Consider the following 24730-nt stretch of genomic DNA (forward strand, 5'->3'; position numbering starts at 1 on the left):
AATCCTTTTATTTGTTGAAACAGGAGTCTAAAGTATTTCATACTATAAACTCCTAATTAAAAATTATTAATTATAATAATATTTAAAACTAAAGAATAAATAATGTCTTGTCTTTGTTGCTCAGCAACTAAAAGAAGTAACTTCTAGAATTAAAAGTATTTTGAAAAAATCTTAGCCTCAAATGAATACTTTTCTTAATATTAAAAACTGTGTATAGGACAGATTATACAAATGCAAAACTAAAAATTAAACTACTTCCTGCTTTCAGATCTAAAAATCCCAAAAGATCAAAAAATATTAGTATTAATAGTCGTTTAATTACTTGCTTTAACCATGTTTAATCAATAAGACAAAAAAATCCAAATATTTTGTGGATCATATTAGAAATAACTGATTATGTGACATAAATAAGCCATCCAGATTTTTAAAAATTTATCTATATTCCTTTAAATATTCAACAACATATATAGAAGCCATAATATGGCCAAAGAAGATATCTCAAACTACGTGTTTTATAAAGTAGTAGACATATGGCTGACTTGATCTGAGAACACTTACTATGCCAAATTCAACTTCTTTCAAAATTGATTACCAAACTGTAACACAAGATAATGGCTAAAAAGAGTAACGGAATTACTTATTCAAACACCCAATTTATGATTTGTATCATGGAATTTGTACATATGAAAAGGGAACTCAAAATATAAAGAGCAATGACTCATATATACACATGGATAACATGCCAAATCTAAAAATATTCCAACAACAAAAATTTTTTTCATCCCTCTTGCCAATGTTGGTTTCTTCAACAGCATGCCAATGGTCAAAGCTGATAGTGATCTGAAACCCAGCCCTACCTCCAGCTTTTATCTTCTCTGCAATCATCCTTTATCTTCTCTGCAATCATCATAAAAACTTTCTATATAATGTTTACATATATTAAGAGAAAGTGGTTATAGATGTGATGGGAGAGGAGGGAGATTCCTTTCACAGTATCCAAAACCTCTGACATAACCTCAAGTTTCAAGTTTACTATAATTTATATGTTCATTCATTCTTTTATTCAACAAATAGTTATTGAATACCTCTTTTATTCTAAGTACTATGGTTGGTGCAGTGGGTTCTATGGATAATAGCTCTGCTCTTATGATCCCATATTATAGAAAATAATCAATAAACAAATAAGATAATTCAGATAGGTGTAAGAGTTCTGAAGAATTAAAACTGGAAAATGGGATAGAGAATGACTGCAATGATGCCTGTTAGATGGACAGAAAAGATGTTGTATTTGAGCTGAAACCTGGATGATGATAGTGGTGGTAAAGCATTGTACACAGTAGAGACAACAAATATAAAGGCCCTTTTGCAAGGTGAACATATGTTTAAGAAACAGAAAGAAGGTCATAGCTGTTGGAGCATAGTATGTAAGGCAGAGGAATGAAATTACAGCATCAATAGGCATATGGGTCTCCTGCTTATGGTTGGGCATCTTATCTGAATGGCGCTTCCTAAAGTTTTAAAGAACACAACTACACAATAGTGTGCAGTGATACACTGAGCATTACAAGTTGAAGAGGAAGCAGGAAATTCAGATTCAGTCCTTATTAGAGCTCCTTCCCAATACCTCCAGTGTGCAAACTTCATGAGTTCTTAATACCAGACCAGAGCACCAAGGAGACCCCAAAACTCCTTGGGGATCTATTCATACTATTTACCACTAATAAACATGTTGTTCCAGTGTATCTTTACAATTGATGGCTCAACAGTTTTTGTGCTGCATTTGGGATGGGAATTTTTCATATGCTGGGAACCCCTATACCTAGGATCCAATCACCTGGGTGTTATCTTCTGAGTACTGTCAGTTTCTCATGTGCTACCATAAATCAGAGGATACAATATTATGCTCCCTCAACTCTGAGAGTATGTCAAAGTCTTCTTGTTCATCCTTGCCAGTGGATTAACAGTGAAGGTGCTATTTTTCTTATATTTGTTTACTCCAGTTTCTAATCATTACTCAAAAAAGAAGTTTCTGATATAGCTCTGAATGACATCTCAAATGTAAATTATTCAAATCCATTATGTAAATTTCTTTTTCAGTACATATTCTCAGGGTTTCAGAACACAAATATAGATTACACGTAAATTGTTGCTTAAATATAAAATATTTGAGGTTTATTTTAAAGCCAATGAAGTTTTTAAAAATTGCACCAAGATGTTAGTCATTATAATTTTAAAATATATTTTGAAAAATTATAGAAGACATATAATGGTCATGCAGAATATTTAGAAAGTACAAAAGAAATAATAAAATAAGAATCAAAGTGAATTCCAGGGCTTCCCTGGTGGCGCAGTGGTTGAGAGTCCGCCTGCCGATGCAGGGTACACGGGTTCATGCCCCGGTCCAGGAGGATCCCACATGCCGCGGAGTGGCTGGGCCCGGGAGCCATGGCCACTGAGCCTGCGCGTCCAGAGCCTGTGCTCGGCAACAGGAGAGGCCACAACAGTGAGAGGCCTGCGTACCGCAAAAAAACAAACAAACAAACAAAAAGGTGAATTCCAGCAAATGAAGATGAACACTCTTGACAACATTTTATAACTCCTCACTGATTTTTTTTTTGCACATATACGTATAGTAATATGTACAAGATGGAGACTACAAATTTGAAGCCTATCACCTGCTTTTATCGTATAACCATTGTAGAAAGCATCCCCAACCAATCTAAAATTCTTTAGAACCTTAATCTTAATGTATACAGAATATTCTACTGCATGATTGCCCCATAAATTTTAAATATCTTCCTCTTACTAAGCATAAAATTTATTTCCCATCCTTTTATGTTACTTATATTAATGAGAAAGGAGTCTTCTATGAAATATTATCTTCTATTTTTGGTGTATAGAAAGGCTGTGTATTCATTTCATATCTTACAATTTTACAGAATTCTAGGAGTTATAAAATCCTAAAAGAAAATGATATTTTGTCTTCTTCAGCCAATAATTATGTCTCTTGTTTTTGTTTAAAATAATATTATATTGGCCAAAATTATTATGAAAAGTATCAAAAAGTAATAATTTTATGCATGCTACGATTCTATTCATTTCAATGGCAATAATTCTTCTTTTTTATAATTAATTATCATGTTGGCTCTGGACATAAAACAGCTAGTCTTTATTATACGAATGAATGTAGACATAAGTATCTAAATTTTAAGGGAAATAATTCTTACAGATAGTAGCTAATATTTATACTGCATTCTCAAGCACTGTTACCATATTACCTAGATTAACTTATTTAATCCCCACAACAAACCTCTGAGCTGCATACTGCTATTATGTACATTTTACAGATGAGGAAACTAACGTGCAGAGAGGTTATACATCTATTAAAATTCCGTAAATCTATTAAAATTCTCTATTAAAAAGACAGCTATTAAAATTCTCATATGGTTTGTTTTGCTTATACTGTTGATGCAATTATCACACATAAGGGAACTAAACTACCCAAAGCAATCTACAGATTCAGTGCAATCCCTATCAAACTACCAATGGCATTTTTCACAGAACTAGAACAAAAAATTTCACAATTTGTATGGAAACACAAAAGACCTCGAATAGCCAAAGCTATCTTGAGAATGAAAAATGGAGCTGGAGGAGTCAGGCTCCCTGACTTCAGACTATACTGCAAAGCTACAGCAATCACGACGGTATGGTACTGGCACAAAAACAGAAATATAGATTAATGGAACAGGATAGAAAGGCCAGAGATAAACCCACGCACATATGGTCACCTTATCTTTGATAAAGGAGGCAAGAATACAGAGTGGAGAAAAGACTTCAATAAGTGGTGCTGGGAAAAGTGGACAGGTACATGTAAAAGTATGAAATTAGAACACTCCCTAACACCATACACAAAAATAAACTCAGAATGGATTAAAGACCTAAATGTAAGGCTAGACACTATAAAACTCTTAGAGGAAAACATAGGCAGAACGCTCTATGACATAAATCACAGCAAGATCTTTTTTGACCCACCTCCTAGAGAAATGGAAATAAAAACAAAAATAAATAAATGGGACCTAATGAAACTTAAAAGCTTTTGCACAGCAAAGGAAACCATAAACAAGACCAAAAGACAACCCTCAGAATGGGAGAAAATATTTGCAAATGAAGCAACTGACAAAGGATTAATCTCCAAAATTTACAAGCAGCTCATGCAGCTCAATAACAAAAAAACAAACAACCCAATCAAAAAATGGGCAGAAGGCCTAAATAGACATTTCTCCAAAGAAGATATACAGATTGCCAACAAACACATGAAAGAATGCTCAGCTTCATTAATCATTAGAGAAATGCAAATCAAAACTACAATGAGACATCATCTCACACCAGTCAGAATGGCCATCATCAAAAAATCTATAAACAATAAATGCTGGAGAGGGTGTGGAGAAAAGGGAACCCTCTTGCACTGTTGGTGGGAATGTAAATTGATACAGCCACTATGGAGAACAGTATGGAGGTTCCTTAAAAAACTAAAAATATAACTACCATATGACCCAGCAATCCCACTACTGGGCATATACCCTGAGAAAACCATAATTCAAAAAGAGTCATGTACCACAATGTTCATTGCAGCTCTATTTACAATAGCCAGGAGATGGAAGCAACCTAAGTGTCCATCAACAGATGAATGGATAAAGAAGATGTGGCACATATATACAATGGAATATTACTCAGCCATAAAAAGAAATTGAGTTATGTAGTGAGGTGGATGGACCTAGAGTCTGTCATACAGAGTGAAGTAAGTCAGAAGGAGAAAAACAAATACTGTGTGCTCATACATATATATGGAATCTAAGAAAAAGAAAAAAATGTCATGAAGAACCTAGGGGTAAGACGGGAATAAAGACACAGACCTACTAGAGAATGGACTTAAGGACATGGGGAGGGAGAAGGGTAAGCTGCAACAAAGCGAGAGAGAGGCATGGACATATATACATTACCAAACGTAAGGTAGATAGCTAGTGGGAAGCAGCCGCATAACACAGGGAGATCACCTCGGTGCTTTGTGAGTGCCTGGAGAGGTGGGATAGGGAGGGTGGGAGGGAGGGAGACGCAAGAGGTAAGAGATATGGGAACATATGTATATGTATAACTGATTCACTTTGTTATAAAGCAGAAACTAACACACCATTGTAAAGCAATTATACTCCAATAAAGATGTTAAAAAAAAAAAAGAACTAAAAATTAATTGCATTTTGGGGATAAAGTCTACATGGTCTTGATGAATAATTTTGCCAGTGTTTCCATGTATTCTGCTAAGGATTTTTGTGTCTATATTAATATACAAGATTATTCTTTAATTTTTTGTGATGTTTTCTTTTTTCTGGTTTTGGTATCAAGGTACTACTAGATTCATAACATTATCAGCTAGCTTTCCACCCTTTTTCTGTCTTTTGATACAGCTAATATTTCCTTAATACTCTACAAATGCAGTTTTGATCTTCTCTTTGATCCACAAGTTATTTAGAAAACTGATTTTAAATTTCATAGTGGTTTTAAAAAGAAATCAATTAGCAAAAGCTCAGATGAACAAACAGTCATTTGCTTTGTTGTTTAAGCTTTTGCTAATAAAGGTCATTTATACCACATTATGAGCAGAAAATATTGATAAAATAAATACTGTTTTCTGGACAAATTGAAGACTTTTTTTTAAAGCCTCTGTTCAACCATCATAAACATGCCAAATATCTATCTGCTTACAAGAAAGCTACATAATTTGCTTATATATTAATATATATATGGTGTTAATACTTGTGTTTGGTATAGTCATATGTGCTTATCTGAAATATCAAAACTTATTTACAGTCATATAAGCTTTCAATTACTCTATTTTTTTTCCCATCACCTAACTAGGAATAAAAGATTGTTCATGTCTATTGTAACAACTTTATCTTTATAAATTAATCTGTTTTGTCTTTTTTACTTTATATATTTTGATACTATGGGTCATAAAATCCATGATTCTATCTTAATTGTAGGTTGTGTATTTTATCAATATGAAATTATCCTCTTTGTCATATTTACTTTTTGGGTACTAACCAAACTACTCTTTAGTTTTTTCGTTTTCTAATAAATCTTCAAAATTATTTTGTTTTTACACGGGCTGTGTTTTAGTTTTATTTTTCTAGTTTAGCATATAGCAGCATTTTGCTTTTTAATCTAACACTTGAGGTTTTAACTTTACATAATATCACTTAAACAGGTTATATATTTTTAAATCATTGATATGTCTATTCTTATATCTGACATCCTGTACTTTGATTTCTATCTTCCTAGGGTTTGTTGCTCTTTCCATTGTTTTCTCTTCTAAGATGTATGCACTATTTGACTTTTTCCATTTTTCTGTATTTTATATTTCTCTAAATACTGCCTAAATTAAAATATCTCTTGATTTCCTTTAACATAAACAGAGAAAATACTTTTACTTCTCTGCCTACTCATAGTATTAATTGATAAAATTTGATATTTGAGATTTAGGTTTCTGTTAAAATTAATATTTCACATTGTATGTCTTCTGTGAACAACTTTTAAATTTCATATTTATTTTATAGACATATTCTCAGCCAATTACACCTTTTAATGTTTTTTATTGCACATCCATTCCTTTTTTAAAAAATACTGTATTATTAACTATTTCAAGCATACAGAAAAGATAGTAATAGCTAACATTTACTGAACAATTACAGTGTAACAAGCACTATTCTAAGTACTCAAAAATAATTAACTTAATAATTTTTGTAATAACTTTTTGAGATAGGAAATATTTATATTTCCATGCTATATATGAAGAAACTCTGTCATTTGCAAAAAGTTATACAGCTAAAAATGATGAGCTCATATTCAAACCTAGGCTCTCTGTCAGCTTTGTTCATGTCCCTCTTCTGTCATTAAGGCTTCCACTACCAAGAGTATACAACCAACCCTATTCTAGAGTTTACTCTAAATGTAAATTTTTAAATTTAAGCTTTCTTATTTGATTTTATTTATTACCCACTTTTTCTTTCATCATCTCTGCCTATGTGATATTTTCCTTCTTTTATTTCTTTAGAGTCCAAACTATGCTTATTTCAACGTTTATTAGCTCTGTAATTTTTAATTTTCTGTGCTTTGAATTTATTCTCCAACTGTTGATTGTTATATTATTGGCTCACTAAATTAGTTTTCATTGTGGGTTTTAGAGTTTGGGCTTTTTAGGTAAATTGAACCGGGAAGTATTTTTGTTTTTGTAACCTCTCTCTCTCTCTCTCTCTCTCTTTCTGTCTTTCTCTCTCCACTCTCCCTTCTCCCTTCCCCTCCCCTTTATCCCCTCCTCCTCCTCCTTTTTCTCTTCCTCCTCTCTTTCTCTCTCTCTGCCGCCCTCTCTCTCTCCAATTCCAACCCCTAATCTATCTAGGACATTTTGCCATCAAGAACTGAACCTTTTTCCTAAAATGAAGAGACTCTCGCTGAGTAAGTATGGTGACTCCATCATAAGATTATATTAGTAACAAGTAGCTTGGGACCCTCTCATTGTCCATACACATCTGTGTCCCAGAGCTTCAAACACTAAGATTCACAGCAAAGCATATGGAGAATCTGAAAACTAGGAAAATCTGGGAATGCTAATTTTTTGACTTTTAAAATGTAATTAGCACTCCTTTTTCCCCAGATGAATGTGATTGAGTAGATTTGCTATTATCCAATATGGAGCATCTAATCTATGGGGCAAGATTTTCTTACACCACCACTTTAGAGAATATTAAATATCTCTATATGTGCTAGGCCTTTGTCTCCAGGACAAACTCTTGCTCTGATAATAACTAAAGTTGGAGTAGACTTACGTGGCATGAGCCACAGCACCTATTAACCACAGAGATTCCAGGAGTTCCTTTTCTTAAGGGAAAGCTGTGACTGCAGCAAACACATAGAGTTTTGTACCTACCTTGTGGCATAGTTATACCCAATCTCTTACTTTAAATTCACTTCTATCTTTTTTTTTTTTCTTTGCGGTATGCAGGCCTCTCACTGTTGTGGCCTCTCCCGTTGCGGAGCACAGGCTCCGGACGCGCAGGCTCAGCGCCCATGGCTCATGGGCCCAGCCGCTCCGCGGCATGTGGGATCTTCCCGGACCGGGGCACGAACGCGTGTCCCCTGCATCGGCCGGCAGACTCCCAACCACTGCGCCACCAGGGAAGCACTAAGTATCTTTGATATATTTATTTTAGTTTATATTTGTATTAGTCACAACCTGATTATTTTCTTCACTGCTGTTAGTGTACCCATCTGTTCTGTAGTGCCCTTGGATAAAAAAGTTTGGGAATCTGGCTTATAGCAATTACTAATCGCAAGACTGATTATATTCACTGTATTTCTGTTTTGAATCTACATAAATTTGTTCCCCCCAAATTTCACAACCAAAGTTATGGTCCAAGAAAAATGAAGGATTATATAATTAGCTGGTAAATGTAATAGGAACTAGGAAAATTTAAATGTAAATATCAACTTTAATTTAAATCATCTAGATTGGCTAGGCTGGATGTCTGATCTTCCATGTGTAACTGCCCAAATTTATGGTCCTAGCTGTGTGACATGAGGTACACATTTTCATAAAGGACTACAGACTTTTATAGAGCTAGAAAATGATTCTTTTGAAAGAAAACTAAAGGTACTTGTTTTATATAAATGTTGGGCCAAATGTTCATCCTTTATTATTCTCCCATAGGAATTTTACAAGATGAGAATCTGGCATTTATTAGCAGGTCATTTGGGGGTTGGCGGCTGTGGGAACCCAGACTCTTTGTCTGCATTTTATCTTCACCATATGATTTTGGTATGAGTATTTAAGTCTCATAAAGCATAATATGTCATGAATATTTAATCATTACATATTTAAAATAACACAAATTAAATCACCTGTCTATTATAATACTACACCATCAATAAAGAGCCCTTTAATTCTTGATTAGGGATTTAAAAAATATTTTTAGTTTGAGCACTCATTTAGTTATGGGTAATACACGTGTACGTATGTGTGTGTATCTGTATGACAGTATGCTCTGAATGATCTCAACTATGGAATACAATTTGAAGATTTGTCTCCTTAGTTGGATGTTTGAATATACAAGTAATTTTATATTCCATATAAATTTTTTAAATGGCTTTAACATAAATAATATGATACAGGTACAAAATGTTTTTGCTAAACTGCTAGATAATCAGATAAATCTAATCTAAAATATTTCCACTAAATTAAGAAATTCAGCTAAGTCTACCACAATAAATTAAATTGGAAAGAAGAGTCTGTTGTTTAAATGATTCATCAAATTCATCAAATAAATTTAGAAAGCATTTATTTGAACTTTGTTCTGCATTCATTCAGTGCAACCTGAGAAGGCGTGATTCTTGACATTTGATAGCTTTAACAAAAGGAAGACAACAAAGGCATAAAGAAAATGTTAAGGCAATCTAGAGGTGAATACAAAATGGCATCTTGATTAAAAACACAGGACTTGGGACCCGAAGAGGAGCTTCTGAGTTCTGATTTTGCCACTTCTTGGGCAACCTTGGGCAAGTCACAACCTCTTGTTTCCAACTTCTTCATCTTTGAATGGTTCTTGGAATAACGTGTATAACATATGTCTGCAAATCTGCTACTTGGCCCCTTGTTTACAGTGCCCCACCCACTCTGACCTCCTTGCTGTTCCTCAAAAACACCAAGCACCTCTACTGTGGGGCCTTTGGAGAGGCTCTTCCCACTTCCTAGAACGCTCTTTCCTGAGATCGCCACATGGACAGCTGCTTCTCGTCCTTCAAGTTTGGCTTAATATTCCCACATGCCCTTGCTTCAGCTCCACGGGGAGATGGAAAAGTAGGTAGTTGGTGCCTTCATCTTTCATATGGGAGATTGGCTCTGCATCCCTTCAAGGTCCAAAAATGCAGAATTCCCTTGAACAGACAAAATATTAACAAACTTCCATTATAGGTATCAAGAAACTCTGAAAAATCTTCAGACAAATACCATTCAACATGATAGGTAAATTCAGCAATTTCCAAGAAATGAGTAATAGTACATCAAGAGACACCCAAATAATAATAAAAACTTAAGAGAACAGAAGAATCAGTCTTGAAAATTACTGTCTCAAAGAGTGTTGCTCTAGTCAATCATTCAGGAAGAGTTTACAGGGACCAGGAAGATGTGAGTTTCAAGAGAACATTCTTGGCACTCGGTGGGTCATGTTACTTCTACACAACTTGGGTCTTACTCTTTCGACCATTTTCCTGCACAAAAAGTTTGTGCCTTTAAAAAAATATATAAAGTTAAACTAGACCCATTTAAATTGTTTTCTTGAGTAAAGTGGTTACTTTGTGAGTCTATGTCAGATAATATTTTAATTTGTTTGGATAGTGGCAGGATAAACTTATTGGGCACAGATTATATGTTAAACAGTTTGCTTTATATATATTATTTGTATTCTTTACATAATCTTTCTGATTATTATTGTCTTTATAGATGAGGAAACTAAGGTTCAAAGAGATAAAAATAACTGTCATATGGAATTGTAGTTTCTGTTCTGCAGTTAGTTTTTATCTGGTACTTTCTAGGTGTTACCATGCACATATATATTTTCTCCTTCTTCACTGTATTTTTTCCATATTCACCATATTAATGGAGTATACCAAAAGCTGTAAAGATGACCAGAAAGAGAGAAAAATAAAAGACAATTATTTGGAAAGATCAAATTTAATTAGAGCATTGTTTTAAAATTTTATTTCACTTTCCTTAACTCTATTTTTCCATTTTTATTCCAAGTTTTTTTAACTTAGTATATACATATACTTCAGTACCTCAAATTCTTTTAGGTAAGAAATGTATTTCAATAAATTATTTTATTATTAAACTACAAACTATGCAAAATATTCAATCATATCAATACTTTGTAAAAAAACATACAAACATAAACACAAGTTTCTGATTCCTATAAGTGTAAACTGTAACAGGATGAAAAATATTTGTATCTTCTGGCAGGTATTATGGTATCATTGAAGCTGAATGCAGCCTCTGTATCCCACACTGAACTAAATCTCAGAGCCAGAGTTCTGGATGAAGTAGAAAAGAATAGCTTTATTGCTTTGCCAGGCAAAGGGGGCCACAGTGGGCTAATTCCCTCAAAACTGTGTGTCCCAACCTGGAGAGGGTAGTGAGAAGTTTTACAGTAATGGTTGAAAGAGGGTATGATCAGCTCGTGGACGTTTTTCTGATAGGTTGGTGGTAAGGTAAATGGGAGTCAACATCATCAACCTTCTGGTTCCAACCAGTCTGCAGTCTCCTGCTTGTGGGCACCACACCATTAACCTCTCCTACCTGGTGGGCGCTTCAGTATCATCAAAAACAGCTCAAAGATACTGTTATGTATATCCCTCAATGGAGAACCACTGCCCCAAGGCTGCACTATTGTATCTTTTGACTTTTCCTCCCTTGTCTCCGTATCCCCTCCTTTCCCTAATTAGCAACTATTTGAACCTGCTATTGGAACTCAGGGAAGGTCATGGAGGTTGAATGAAGCCTATTTCCTGTAATCAGGAAATGGGGGACACAGAAAGGCTTTTGTGCCCAGGAGTCCCACAGGATCCTGCTTGGTATCATCATGAGAGCACAGTTTTCGAGTCAGCATGGCTTTGATGCAAATCAAATGCCAAAACATACTTCCTTCTGTATAAAAACAAAGCAATGCTAACTTTATAGGGTTGCTGCAAGTATCCATGAGACCACATGTGTAAAGCGCCTAACACAGTGTCTAAGACGTTGTAGGCACTCAGTCATGAAGGTGCCTGATTTGTTCCTGTGTGGTAATGATGGCATGCCCAGAGTCCTTGAACTATCATTAAAGAGCAGAGCCCAAAATGCCACTATGCCTTTCATGTTCCATTTAGATCTGCTCTCTCTTAAAGTAGGACAGTCTGACTCATCTGTTGTAATTTTGTTTATGCTCCAAATTCTTTGCCCCTTCTTTGGGGAACAGCATCCCAATGTTCTTTGAGGCAGTAGCCCTACACCACTCTCAGTCCATGCTGTTCAGTTGGGGATGTCCACTCCTAGCTTCCTAGAAGAAAGCACAGGGCCCCAAAATGGTCTTAAATCAATCACATGATTGATTTAAGAATGACCATGTGACCCAAACTGGGTCAGTGATTTCCAGGACTTTTACTTGAACTACTAGGAAAGAAACACTTTCTCCACTGAATTGCTGAACTGGTGGGATGAAAACCTGGAGCATATGGGCTACCAGGAAAGGAGAACTTACCTCAGAATGAAACTAACAGAAGCAATGGTGATGAAGAGAAATTGATATTTGATGGCATCTTTTAAGTTTTAGGATCCAATTGTGTCTGAAGACAAGCTACACCTCACCTTTTCAATTATGTAAATGAATCTATGTGGCAGACAACTTTTAAATTGGTCCTTAATAATCCAATTTTAGCAATCCAACTTCAGGAAGTTAGCAATAATCCAACTTTCTGGATACATGCCTTTGTGTCATCCCTTCCCCTTGAGGGTGGGCTAATGATTTGTTTCTAAGGAATATAATAAGGCACAAGGGATGGGATGTCAGTTGCACGATTAGGTTACAAAAGATCGTGACTTCTGTCCTACTGGCATACTCTACTGCTTTATGTTTGCACACTTTGGAGAAGCAAGCTGCCATGTGGATGAGGTCAGGCAGTGAGGAACTAGGACAATCTCTGGGCAACAGCAAGGGAGGAACTGAGGCATTCAATTCAAGGAGCTGAAAGTTGCCTCAGGCAACCCCACCCTTCCACAGCCACAGGGCCAGAGCTTGATCCCCTACACCTGTCAGTGCTCCTAGAGCAGCTGCCCTGCACTGGGACTGGGTGGGGGTGGGGGGCGGATGGAGGGAGTAGCAGGAAGTGGCTTCGGTGAGAATAGGAATTTGCTGGCAAAGTGGCATGAGTCAGACTCTGTGCTGACAAGTCTGGGATAAGGACCCTCCGGGAAACCAGGGTACTCAGGTGTTTCTCCTCCCAGGGCTCTCCGCCAGCTCTGCAGAACTCCCGAGATCCCCTGAGATCCCGCGAGATCTGGCTTCCTTTGGAAAGAGCGTGCACGGCAGCGTCTTGGCCGGCTTCCGCTTTCTTTGCTGAAACTGCTGCCTGCCTAGTCCCAGCCTATTCTCTTCTTGAGTACGCACACGCACGCGCACGCACACGGGCACGCACACACTCACACACTCACACACTCACTCGTTCAGCGTTCTGGCATTTAGAAGAGCCTGCCGACTCTAGGCCGACACCTTGATTGCAGCACCGTGACCTACAGAAACAGATAAGTGAGTGTTTTGTTTTGTTTTTTTAAGGAGGTAAACTTTGGGAGGTAAACTTTGGGACCGTCTGTTACATAGCAATATATAACTAGTAAAACGCATTTAAGTCACTCAGAATTGGACTTGTCTCTAGCGTCCAAAAAATTCCTGACAATCACCTTGAAAATACTTTTTCATGGCTAAGAAAGAAGCAGGAAGATTGAGCAGCATTAAGAAAAGAACTCAGCAACACACCTAGTGGTCTTGTAGGTATCTAAACAAGTGACGCAGCATGAATTCTTTTCCCGAGTGCTTTTTAACTTGTTCTTCATTTTAACGGCAAAGGAGATAATCTTTAAACACAGAAAGTCTGAAAAAAGTTTAGAAATATCTTAAATGCACTTAACACTTAAGTACTTTAAAAACTTTCTAGAAAATGTGTGGGAACTAACAAAGATGAGAAATTCTCCTAGAAGAGAAAAAACCAAAACATTACTTTTCCTTAAGGAGTATTGAAAAAGTAGGGAAAACCGAACAAGTTTTAGTGATAGAAAATGGAAATTCAGTGGGTTTTTTTTGTTCTTAAAGAATCAGAAAATCTCTAAATAATAGACTGAAAATAACTTGTTTGGTGTTGGGGACATTTTGATGTAGGGAAAGTTTAACAAAAGGCTAAGCACAAATGACATGAGAAATAGCACCCCAGCTGAAACATACACATGAAGCAAACATTTAACTATAAACAGGTGTAAGTCGTATTTCAAGTTCTTACCACCAAAAGGGCCCTTAGAAATGTTTTAATCCAATCTAATGCATATTATAGGTGAGGAAACTATGCCCAGAACAGTTACATTACTTTCTAAAGATCAAACAGTTAGTAAATACAGAGCAAAGATTGCGTGTATATCTTTAACCTCCAAGTCCATTTCTTTTAGAAATTATTACAGTTATATATTGTAAATATTTATAATTTACAGTGCACTCAGAGGACTGAAGGTGAGGACCACAGAGCTCCAAAATTCTACCATCACATTATATTATTTGTCTTAACAAACTGCCTTAAAAACCAATCCTAAGGAAGAACCTTGGACTGATTCTTCATCTCACCCTAACCTGCCATCAGACCAGCCCCAACACGAGCTCTGGGATTTGGTTTGCAAGCACTACAACACAATAACAGTTGTTTATAACTGGACCGTTACGACAGGGTGGTACTAGTTGTGACTGTTCAGGGCCCATACCATACTGGTTATTAGAAAAATATTTTAAATTTAACCTTGACTTCATCCCTGCATGTCTCAGCCATCACAAGAAGCCCTAAAGCTCAGGTCATTCCTTATGCCTCAGATTCTCCTCTTTAGAAGCCTCTGAATAGAGCCCCATCTGGCCCAGTTTCTTACTCCCCCATGACTGCAGAAACCCGGAGCTCACAGTCTGCCATTAGTAACATGTCCTTTCTTCTAAATCTCTCCACTGAAGTTCCTTACCGTCTTTAATTATTACCTGGCAGACAATGAGGACATCATTTTTGCTCCTCTCTACCCCAACTAGATCATTATTCCTACTTTTTCAAAAAATCAAATCATCTAACTACTCTAAAGCACATACCATCAGATAATAACATCCTCCTCCCCCGCACTGTAGTCATCTTTCATCCTTCTGATCATCCCCCCTCTCTCACTTCCTCTTGTCCATATCTCCATGCTAACACAGCCTAAAATCCCATGGTCCATTATTTTAATCATAGTCCCCTCCCTGTGTATACCCTCAACTCCTTTCTCCTTCTGCCTTACACATCTGCCAATAAACAATTCTGAGAGAACTCATCTCACTATTCTTTACTTGCCCAAGCAGCTGAACAAACCATAGCTGGAAAAAACCACAGCCATGCTAAGCTGACTGATTGCACTTTAAATTTATGGCCACAGATTTCAAAAAAGACCCTCAAACATTGCATTCTCCTGGTCAAATCACTCTCTTACCCTCCAGGATGTTTATAAACAGTCAGAAGTTATATGTCTTATATTTGTATTATCAAATCGACTAATATATAAATATGTGTACCCAGATAATATGATTCCCTCCTTTTCCAATGGATGAATTGTTCATATTCATACCTAAGTGCAGTTCCTATACTTGCGCACTGGATCCCAGTCTCTCTCCTCTATTGAAAAACCTTTGTTCCTATAATTAGCCCCTATCTTTCCTGAAGCATCATCATTTTCCCCTCTCTCTCATGGATCATTTCTATTAGTATGCAAGCAAGCTGAAATAATTCCATCTTTAAAAAAAAAAAAAAGTTTGACTCCATAGCCTCTGCACCATTTTTCAGTCACTATTATTTCTAAAACTCCTAAGAAGAGTTGTCTATATCCTCTGACTCAACTCCCTCACTTCTCTTTTTCTCTTTACTGCAAAAAAGGCTCTCATCCCCAAATGTACAACCATTATGGAAAACAGTATGGAAATCCCTCAAAAAATTAAAGGTGCAACTGCCATATGATCCAGCAGTCTCATTTGGGGGATTTATTCTAAGAAACTGAAGTCAGAATCTTAAAGAGATACCTGCACTCCCATTTTTATTGCAGCGTTATTCACGATAGCCAAGATATGGAAGCAACTTAAATGTTCATCGATGTTGAAGGGATAAGTAAAATGTGGCATATACATACAATGGAATGTTATTCAGTCTTAAAAAAAGGAAATCCTGCCATTTTCAACAACATGGCTGGACCTGAAGAACACTATACTAAGTGAAATAAGCCAGACACAGAAAGACATATACTTTAAGATCTCACTTGCACGTGGAATATAAAATAGTCAAACTGATAGAAGTGAAGAGTAGAATGGTGGTTGCCAGGAGCTGGGGAAGGGGGAAAAGGGAAGGTGATGGTCAAATGTACAAAGTTTCAATTATACAAGAAAAATAAGTTCTGGATATCTACAATATAGCATAGTGCCTAGAGCTAAGAATACTGTATTATATAACAAAAATTTGCTAAGAGAGTAGATCTCACATTAAGCAGTTTTACCAAAAAAATCATAATAAAGGAAGTGGGAGGAAACTTTGGGAGGTAATAAGTTTATGGCTTTGACGATGGTGATGGTTTCATGAGTATAAACTTATCCCAAACTCATTGAGTTGTGTACAATAAATATGAACCGTTTTTTACATGTCAATTATACATCAATTAAGTGGTTTATTTAAAAAAAATTTTTTTTAAAAGAAAGGTGAATTTAAATAATTCTCTCACAAACCAAAGCTGAGAGAATGCACTGTGGGAGACATGTCTGAAAAAGATACAAAAGGAAGTTATTTAGGATAGAAGCAAGTGATACCAGATTGAAGCACAGGTAATACAGCAAGAAAAGAAGATCCTCAAAAAGGATAAATGTGTGAGTAAATCTAAGTGAATTCTTTAACACTATCATGTGAAGTTTAAAATACAGAGATAATTAAAATATTCAACAACAGTATTCAAAAGGCAGTTGGTGGGAGGAGTGAGAAATGGAGTTAAAACATTCTAGATCCTCTACATGTCCAGAAAGTAAAAAAATACGTATTATTTAAGGTGGATTCTAATAGCTTAAGGATGCCTGTGGTAAAGTCAATGGTAATCACTAAATTAATAATAAAAGATTCCTAATAGAAGTGGGAAATGGAATAAGGAAAAAAACACTTGATTAAAGCAAGAAAAGGCAAGAAAGGAAAGGGAACAAAAACAGATGACATATTTAAATGGTAGATTTAACCCCAAGTTTCTACTCGAGTCTCTTGAAATGATTTCCAATTCATGACCCCCAGTAAAGTCTTCACTGTCTTCTTTTTAACTTGGTCGCTCCATCTCCTACACACCCCACCACTCTTCCTTGTCTTCCACAACTCTTAAACTATCTCTCTAACAACTTTACTTCTGAAGTTGAGAATTATGAAAGAAGTTAAATAATATATGAACAGATATAATAAAAACAAAAACACCATATTCGTAGAAGTGCAGAAGAAAAAAGAAGAACAAAACATTCACAGCTGTTCTCCTCTTCATCCCCCTTTCCTGTATGATATAAGTAAATATTCCATTCTTGTTTCCTTTACTTTAGGAAAAAATACCTGCCCCGCTGCCAGTGCTCGGATTCAGTCAACAAAGGACAGTTCTCAATCTGAACCAAGAAGTAAGTCTCTTCCTTTATTTGGGGAGCGTGATGGAGGGGGGATGGCTGCAAACATTTATAATTCAGTATTTGTACCTGTCCTATTTACATATCCTCCTTCTCATTTCTATTCCCCAAAGTCCACTTCTGTGTTCCCAATACCATTAAGTTAAGCAATATAGCAAGCAAATTCATTGAATTTCACAGCTGAAATCAGAGAAGGGGAGATGCCTTTTATCCATGTTAAAAATCAATGTAGAAGTAATTAGAAAGTTTTAGTATGTAAAGTCAATTTTATGTTCTCTGACTTATTACTTCTAAAAAGCCTTAACTTTCCAATCAGACTCGTGCGTGGGACTCTGGGCTTTGCCGGTTGCCTAGCTGTATGACTTTGGACCCCACACTTCTAAACCTCACTTTCTTCATCTGTAAAATGGAGACAATAAAACAATTGAGGTAAGGATTAGAAAAGATCTGTAAAATACTGTTCTTAGATTGTAATATATGTCCAGTAAATGTTAGTGCCTCTTCCTCTGTGTAGGTTGTTCAGCGTTTGAATTAAGTGAATATGATTTTTAAAATTCATTTTTGAGATCCAGGCTAGCAAAGCTCACACAGTCCTCTGCTTCTCCTCCATCTGTCTGCCAACTGACATTCTTTGTTGCTAATCTAAGACCACACCATATGTTCTCCGTATGGGAGACTCTTTCCTGCCCAGGTGGGGAAGCAGACACAATGATCTAATAAGTTTTTGCTGTCTCACTAGGGCAAGTCTTGGGAAAATTTCCAAACATTGAGAGGCTCTGATGAGACACCACAAGCTTGGGTGACTATGTTGTACATTAAAAAAATTTTTTTACTTTCTTTTTTCCTCCCAAGATCCCCAAACTATGTTTCAATTCTGTCATTACCTGTTTCCTTGTCTCTGTTTAGTCTAGCAGACAGGTCAAGACTCTGAAAAAGATTTCAGCATGGGATGTCTGTGTGGTGTCAAGGACAGTATAGATGAAAAGTGTATTATTAAGAGCTAAGGACTGAGTTAAGAGTCAGGCTCTGATCTACAAATACCAAACCTGCAGCATCTCAGCCAAAGGAAATATGCCACTTTGAAAGGGATGCGAAATGTACTCATAGAGACATTGCTACTGGGTGGTTAGAATTTAATGGCACCATATTCCCCCAGAAGTAAAATGTATAAACAGAAGTTTAAAAAGGAAAACAAAACAAAACAAAACCCACCACTACCGCCATAGTGGTAGAAAGTGCAGAAAGATATGCAGAAGGAGAATAAAATTATATTCACAATTTTATAAAAAAAAAGGAAACAACAAACTGAAAGATAAATATTTACCTTTTAGTAATGCTCTTCTTCACTGGGTCATAGTAAAACAGCGTAACCCCAGACATTAACATGACAGTAACAGATTGGGAAAGAAACCTCTGAGACATCCTTGCTATTTTGACAGTTACATAAAACAAAAATGAGGCTTTCACTTTCTATTTACTTATATTAAACTAGTTTTTGAAAATATTGAAAAACTCATTTTTAATTCTATGAAGTTAATTAATAGCTAAATTTAACACATAGGTTTAAGTACCTAAATTCTATCCAGTTGCCTTCTACTTTCAAAATTTTTAACTTAATTCACACTGTTGTAGCCCACACATATGACCTAGGTAAACCACTTTAAATCTCTGAGCCTCAATTTCCACATCCACAATATAGCAATTAAAATCTCTGCCAGCCAATTGTCTCATAGGGAGTGTAATAGTAAAGGCATTTTTACAAAGTGTTTTACCTCTTATGAGGAATTACACTAAGACGTTTATTATCATACAGAACAAGCAAGGATTTATATATTATTCATTTAATTGGCTCCCTGAAAAGGGTTTGACAGCCCTGACGTCAAACTATGTGACCTTGCTATGGATGTGCAACATGGTTTGGATCTGTGTGCTATACGCTAACTGGTCAGTATACCATCATAAATTATATTTCTCAGAGAAATGATTTCCCCAGAAAAAACTGGAGATCAGGCTCAGTTTCTCAAGGGAAAGCACTATAGCTCACCAAACACTTTACCTTTCTATGTGCATGAACCTGTTGAGGAAGCTTCCCATCGTTTTTCCCAGCTCTTTCCACCATATACCTTGCATTTTGCTACCACTTCAAAGAAATATACAGTTAACAAGAGTCCATAATTAGTGTTTATGCTGTATCCAGCCCATCTTGATGCTTCTCACAGGGAGAGACAGGCAGTACACATTTGAAACTTGCAGTGCATCCAGGAGGTGTGCATGGATCTTAATACTTTTCATTTACACATCTCCAAAAAGAAAATTCAACATTCAGCAGCATGTTCAGCGACTTAGGCGTCTGAACTTATCCGAAGCTCTGTTCTTTAAGCATTCATACGACTATTCACAGATGTGGTAATAAAAATTACTTCTGTATTAGGTAGGGAGCTCAGTGTATTTACCTTGTACATGAACTTGCTTAGTTCTACCCACCAGGTCTCTACAAGGATTAAAAAAAAAAAATGAGAGAGATCTGATATTATATTCAAGTACTTCATTTCTTTCCCAAATTAGTTCTCCTTCTGGAAGATAACGCTGGATAGTTATCCATGTAATACTTTCATTATAACAGAATGGAGAGGAATTGCTTTAGCTCAAAAGAGATATGAACTGGAAAGGTCATTTTTGTGATAATGGAATTCATCAAGGAGACTGAACAGACTCTACGAAAGATTCAGAAAAGATGTCATTTTCCTCCTCTGTCTGAATTTTTTCCCTGATTATCAAAAGACCTTAGTTCTTTACAAAAAGTGTACTTTTTAAAAATTCACCTGGAACCATGCTTTTAGTTTATCATTGGTCTCACTAAAAAGACATTAGGCATTTGGTTCGAACTGTGAATTACACTGGGTCATCAAGAGGACCTGAATATTTAACATTTGGTAAAGAGCGTTCTCCATCATGTTTGATTTCTAACCATTTATATTCCAAAAATAGCTTTTCTTTTCTAGACATGAAAGTAGTGCTTTGTGGAGAAGGCCCAGTCTCTATGGTTCTAAATTTATCTCAGATTGTACAGGTTCTACATGTGAGATAAGTTTTAAACCTTGGAGGCCTGCATCTCCCTTTCAACTTACGGAATTTCAAATGTTATCAAAAGCAACTTCAGTATGTCTTGAAGAGCTTTTGTGGGGCTCTTATAAATTAATTATCAGAAATACAGGTTTTCATAGTCCTTGGCAAAGCTCAGTTAAGTTTGACTAAAGACAAAACAATTTATAAATATTTGAGATAGATTCTCCACTCTTCTCTCTATGTTTCTAACCTTCAAACTCCCTCAGTTCCAACCTCTGTTCAACCTTACTAGCTATGTAACCTAGAGGGAACGATTTAACTTCCTGGACTCTGTTTCTTCATCTCTGAGATGAATAGGATATTCCTGCCCTATCTATTTCACAGAAATGTGAGGGAAGTTACATGAGATTAGGTTTGTAAAACTTAATGGTAAACTGTAAATTGTCCCTTATAAACTGCCCATTCTTATTTTGTTATTCTTTATCTTTCCTTTTTAAGTATTGCTTTGGTCTCCACACAAGCCTAAAAAGCCCATGTTTACCTGAAAGACTACACATGTGATGAAAATTAGAGCAAAATAGGGCAAGCAATGAACACAGAATTGGATGATACAAAAATAATTATACCCTGGATCTTGAGGGAAATTAGGTTTATTTAGAGAGGAAGGTAGATGGAGAGTTTTTTTTAAATTCTAAAAGAAATTTCAAGACATTTCCAGGACTTTCATGGTTTTGTACATCAATTCTGATTTGTTTTCAAATGTAGGCTATGTATTTCCTTAATGGTGGTGCGCCCACTCCCCGTAAGTTAAAATGAATATATGGCTGCATAAGAAGAAGAAAAAAGCCCATAGTGGTGTCGGCTGTGATCTGAAATGGACAGAAAGAAAAAATAAGCCAAAATAACTGTGAACTGGCAAAGATTGATTCAAATTATTCCATGTACCAGCTACAGGAAAACAGTATCTTCTAAAGAAAATTTCTTTCAGAAGTCAGAAGTAGGCTGGGGACGAGAGGGTCAGTATTTGAAGGGCAGGGGAGAAGGGCTCAACAGCAAACAGTGCAAGTATAGGATGTTTGCAAGTCAGGTGCTTGTAACTTGGGAAATGCCTGGGCTTTAAGGAATGACATGCGGGAAACTTGAAAAGCCAACTGAGTGCCCATAAATATATGATATGAAAATAGATGTTGAAAAGTTAGGATGCTCCCACACATTTTAAAAATGTTTTACACAAAAGGAAATGTAAGCATGAAGAAAGAGCTCAGTGGAAGGAAGTGCAAATGTATAAACCATTAGGCCAGTAATAGCATCTGGCATTGTCGGTTGTCATGAAACGTCTTGATATATTTCAGTGGTTAATAAAAGGATATTACCATGTGATAACTGATGGTTTTATACCACCTTCTAACTAGCCTACATGTTGCTGAAACAGCACATCATTTTATGAGCACTCTAACAAGCAAGCACTAGAAGAATACTTTTCAGTATTGAGATTTTAAGAGTAGATAAAGACTACCTTGCATACCTCCTGGGCTTAACATGGTTTCCCATCAAGAGGACTGTAACTGAAACCAAGGGACCATCTTGCATTGGTGAATGTGATGGGGAAGGAGGGGCCCACTAGCAAAAAGAGGGGAAACAAAGGAGATGGTGTAACATCAATGTACCCATCGTAGTAGCAGAAACGACATTTTAACGTCCTGACAGTTCCCTGTTGTCTGTAAATTCATTTGTATTTTTTGACAAGGTTGATATTTAACATTTGGCATGTTATTAGTCAAACATTATATATAGTAGTAAGAGGCAGTCATTGAGAATCATTCTCCAAATATTACTAAATATTAATAAAATCTTTAATCCAGTGTGGCTAATAATTTATGTTCACCAAGTTGCACTGTCACTATTTTGCAAGTGAACTTGGTATTTCTTTAGGAAAAAAATGAGTTATGTTTAACAATTAAATTTAGCTAGTGTGCTTTACAGAATTAACATTCTGGCTAATAGGATTTCAGTAGACACACAAAAGCCATTATAGGGCATGGTGGAAGGATACTTTTAAAATACCTGGCCCTATAGGCAAACTTAATATTTTTTACAAATAATGAATTAGTTAGGAAGTCTTATCCTATAGGCAAAAAAACCCACTTAGGAGTCATTATTATTACTGCTATTATTAATAAAAATTAATATTAAATATATAATAATAAAAGAATGACATAATTTATTTGGTTTCTGTTCTACGCCATGCATTGGACCTTTTCCTGTAATGTTCTTGTTGCTCATAACTACCTTGTGCAGAAGGTGTTGCCATCTTTCTACAAATGAGAAAACTAAAATGCAGAGAGAGTAACTGGCCTAATCAAGGTGGAGTTTCAAATCCAGATCTGCCTGAATTCAAAACTTGGGCTTTTTCTCTTACACTGTAGACATATATAGATAGCATTGCCTTCAGAGTTCAATGTACTTAGCTTATAAAGATAGAAAAGTAGAAAACTGAAGTGTTTGTTTATTCTGACTATAAAGTTAATCACTTTTAAGCAAACAGAGGGCAAGCTCCCTATAAGATGAACAGACAGTGTTGTAACTGCTGTTTCTGCTTAGAGGACTTGTATCACTGGTGCTGCTACCTGTACCTCAAAATAAGTGAAACAGTCTTGCCATGCCTTGGACCATGCTGTTTGGTGGGACAGGGAAGATCAGGGTATAAATCCTGGGTGTGCCTCTTTCTTCCTTCCTTCCTTCCTTTCTTTTGTTAAGAACATGGCTTTATTTATTTTTATTTATTTATTTTTATTGAAGTATAGTTGATTTAAAATACTATATTAGTTTCAGGTGTACAGCATATTGATTCAGTATTTTTGCAGATTATACTCCATTATAAGTTATCTCAAGATAATGGCTATAATTCCCTGTGTATACAGTGTATCCTTGTTACTTAACTATTTTATACAGCGTGGTTTGTATGTCTTAATCCCATACCCCTAATTTGTCCCTCCCTTCTTCCCTCTCTCCTTTGGTAACCACAAGTTTGTTTTCTATATCTGTGAGTCTGTTTCTGTGTTGCATAAACACTAATTTGTGTTACTTTTTAGATTCCACATGTAAGTGATATAATAAGTATTTGTCTTTTCTGTCTGACTTACTTCACTAAGCATAATATTCTCTAGGTCCGTCCATCTTGCTGCAAATGGCAGAATTTCATTCTTTTTAATGGCTGAGTAATATTCCATATAATACTATACACACACACACACACACACACACATACACACATACACACACACATACATAGTGCATCTTCTTTATCCATTCGTCTGTTGATGGACAGTTAGGTTGCTTCCATGTCTTGGCTGTTCAAAGAGTGCTGCTAAGAACATTGGGGTGCATGTATCTTTTCAAATTAATGTTTTCATTTTTTCTGGACATATACACAGGAGTGGGATTGCTAGATCATATGGTAGCTCTACTTTTACTTTTTAAGGAACCTCCATACAGTTTTCCATACTGGCTGCACCAATTTACATCCCCACCAACAGTGTAGGAGGGTTCCTTCTTCTCCACATCCTCTCTAACATTTGGTATTTCTAGATTGTTTGATGATAGCCATTCTGACAGATGTGAGGTGATATCTCGTTGCGAATTTGATTTGCATTTCTCTAATAATTAGTGACGTTGAGCATCTTTTCATATGCCTGTTGGCCATCTGTATGTCTTTTTTGGAAAAATGTCTCTTCAGGTCTTCTGCCCATTTTTTGATAGGGTTGTTTATTTTTTTGACATTGAGTTGTATGAGCTGTTTATATATTTTAGATATTAACCCCTTGTTGGTCACATTAATGGCGAATATTTTCTCCCATTCCATAGGCTTTTTCATTTTGTCGATGGTTTCCTTTAAGTTTAATTAGGTCCCATTTGTGTTTTTTTTTTTTTTTTTTGCTTTTAATTCTTTTGCGTTAGGAGACAGATCCAAAAAAATATTGCTACGATTTATGTTAAAGAGTATTCTGCCTATGTTTTCCTGTAGGAGTTTTATGGTTTCAGGTTTTATATTTAGACCATTAATCCATTTTTAGTTTATTTTTGTATATGGTGTGGGAAAATGTTCTAATTTCATTCTTTTACCTGTACCT

The 24730-nt window shown here is 35.9% G+C and overlaps 1 long non-coding RNA gene across 6 annotated transcripts in view; it reads left to right on the forward strand.

Annotated features, from left to right (window-relative positions):
• Positions 1-13249: 13249 nt before the first annotated feature.
• Positions 13250-24730, forward strand: part of LOC307184308 — a 224182-nt gene continuing 212701 nt past the window's right edge. For all 6 annotated transcript variants that reach the window (XR_013827693.1, XR_013827694.1, XR_013827695.1 and 3 more), the window contains exons 1-3: positions 13250-13385; positions 17457-17528; positions 17851-17963. This is a non-coding gene — a long non-coding RNA (uncharacterized lncRNA). The remainder of the gene's footprint in view (positions 13386-17456; positions 17529-17850; positions 17964-24730) is intronic.

The sequence above is a fragment of the Stenella coeruleoalba genome (assembly GCF_951394435.1).
Source record: "Stenella coeruleoalba genome assembly, chromosome: 3".
Lineage (NCBI taxonomy): Eukaryota > Metazoa > Chordata > Mammalia > Artiodactyla > Delphinidae > Stenella > Stenella coeruleoalba.